Source organism: Peromyscus maniculatus, chromosome 6 (genome assembly GCF_049852395.1).
Source record: "Peromyscus maniculatus bairdii isolate BWxNUB_F1_BW_parent chromosome 6, HU_Pman_BW_mat_3.1, whole genome shotgun sequence".
NCBI lineage: Eukaryota > Metazoa > Chordata > Mammalia > Rodentia > Cricetidae > Peromyscus > Peromyscus maniculatus.
This window is the reverse complement of record NC_134857.1, coordinates 90,983,816-90,986,485: the sequence shown is the minus strand read 5'-3', so window position 1 is coordinate 90,986,485 and position 2,670 is coordinate 90,983,816. Positions and strand designations below refer to the sequence as shown.

At 37.1% G+C, this 2,670-nt stretch overlaps 1 non-coding gene across 1 annotated transcript; it reads left to right on the top strand.

The window, feature by feature from the left end:
* The first annotated feature begins 1,295 nt into the window (after window positions 1-1,295).
* Window positions 1,296-1,402, top strand: LOC121830580 (U6 spliceosomal RNA). Its single transcript, XR_006073797.1, has one exon. It is a non-coding gene; the product is annotated as a U6 spliceosomal RNA (small nuclear RNA).
* Window positions 1,403-2,670: the final 1,268 nt, after the last annotated feature.

Sequence of the window (2,670 nt, the reverse complement as noted above, 5' to 3'; positions counted from 1 at the left end):
TCCCCCCAATATAACTCTCCTTGCTCTCTTCCTAATTCATGGCCTTTTCAAACATGCACACACACACACACACACACACACACACACACACACACACATACACACACACACACACCCCTAAGTACATAAATACATACTGCTCAGTCTGTGTAATGTTACCTGTATATATGTTTCCAGGGCTGACCATTTTGTACTGGATAACCAATTGGTGTTCTCTTTCCTAGGGAAAACTATTTCTCCTGGTAGCATCCCTTAGTTGCCTGTAGTCCTTTGTGTTGAGAGTTGATGTTTTCTCCTGCAAATGTGGCATGTCTATTGTAGTCCTTGTTCAGCTCATGCTTCAGCAGTCATGTTGATGAGACTTTATGGATACATCTTCTAACACTCCTAGAAGACACAATCTCACAGTAACCTCCGTGTTTCTCTGGATTTTATAATCTTTTTGTCTCTTCTTCCCCAGCAATCTCTGAGCCATAGATGTGGGAGTTATATTGTAAATTTTTCAAGTGGGACTAGGCAGCAAAACTCTGCGTTTTGATTTTTGTGGGTTTTTTTTCCCACAGTGGTCTCTGTTGCAAGGTGTCCTTGATGAAGAGGGAAAATGACACTCGGTTCTCACACACTCCTTACACCCTTGGGGTAAGGACAAATATTCAGAGTGTAGTTAGGGATTATGCTGGCTTAGTAAAGCAGTGGTTGGAAGTTCTCCTCTAGCTTTGTGTAGTTGGTCAGCTCTCCAGTAACAGACGTCTTTTTTTTTTTCACGTTGATCAGGGCTTAAATTCATTTACAGAGTTATTGGTTACTTCCAAGGTATGCATACCACTACTGCATACATAGGGTTATGATGCCATGCTGGCTATTATGTCGATTCATACATACACTTCTTACTTTAAGGTATCAATTCCTTAAGGTTTTCATTTTGTGAACTAGCCTCTAATTTATTTTTGACACTATGGATCTTTCCATTTTTAGGTCATTTAGTAAAGCAAAAAAGAGCATCCAAATGAGTCTACAGTATCATAACTTTTCACATATGAGGAAAGTATTTCTTTTTGGCACAGATTAAAAAAATTACTTAAAAGCAAAATATGTGGTAAATTTAGTGTGAATAAAAACTTAGAAAAAAATTCTGATTAACTTAGCCTTGCATTTAAATAATAAGGAATAAACTATTCCAGTCTGTAGTGGAAATGTGAGATAACAGCAAGTAGCATTTTAAAATATATATCTTCTATTATATTATTCATGTTTTAATGCTTGCTGAAATAGAATGGATTTATAATATTACTTATGTGCTCACTTCAGCAGTACATATACTAAAATTGGAATGATACAGTGAAGATTAGCATGGCCCTGGCACAAGGATGACACACAAATTCATGAAGCATTCAACATTTTTATAAGAAAAATAAGCTCAAAAGGAAAAGCATTAGCAAAAGCAGAAAAGTAAAAAACACAAAAGTGAAGACTTATGATCCCTTTGCTGACTCTACACTTCCAACTTGTTCTAAAAAAAATCAAAATAGAAGAGGTAAATAAAGAGGATGAAATTACTGAAAAGAAAAAAAAAGCCAAGATTAAATTTAAAGCTGAAGTTCAGAAGGAGATGAAGTGGAATGCTGCAGAGCAGGAAGAACAGGTAATGGAAGAAAAGCCATCTGTAAAGAAGAAAAGGGAGGATAAAAAGAAGCTCAATGAGGAAGAACTGTTTTCCAGGGAAGAGCCAAGCAACAGCTCAGCAATTCCTAGTTCAGAGAAAAAGAAAAGAAAGAAAGATACTGAGGACTAAAGGAAGGCACCTGCAATTCTGCCACCTGGACACATCATGATTAAAATTAAGCTGGGGCACATCAAATGCTCTGTAAAATAGTCAAGGGAGGTTAAATCCAGTGGTGATTATCTACAGGTTTTAAATCCTTTGTCTCTTGACATCAGCTCTTAACCTCAGAGTCTTTGGTACACACACAAAATATATTTCCTTGTATTAAAAAAAAAAAGTATTACTATCTCCCTGAATGTGGCTCACGATGACCTTTATTATTGTGTCAGGAAAATAAGCAGCACTCAGATGCTCTTAGGGAGGAACTGGGGATGATGCTTGACTATGAGCCACTGGATTGTGGTGGGTAATGAAGGTCAAGGCTGACCATTACCAAAGCATTACACAAGCCATGAGAAACATGTCTACATGCCAAGTATTTCCAAAAAGCCTCTTCCAGAATAGTGCCAGCTTGAGGGCTTCTTATTTTAAATTGAAATAATATATCTGACCTAGTTTAAAGTACAGAACTTACATTCAAGTAGGCTAAAGGCAATCTTGTCACCTACCTCATTGACACAACTGAGCAGGTACTCCTGGATTACAGCTCATTATCTGAAGTCTCCCTTCCAGGCATGAGCCCAGTCAGGGCTTGTGGTCATTATTTTTCAGGGACAATGGCTTTTTTTTGTTATTTTCTTCAAAAACCATATCTGATTATAGCACTCCTGACACCTGCTCATTTCCCCTTCCTGTGCAAAAGGCCATTGTTGAGAGCATCAAGACTAACGTGACAGAAATGTTTTTCTGTCTTCCTAAAAACTTTAAGTTTAGGGATAGCTTTCACCTAAGTTACTTTAAAAATTCACAAAATAAATTTTAGTTGGAATTATTGGCTGAAGAAAATA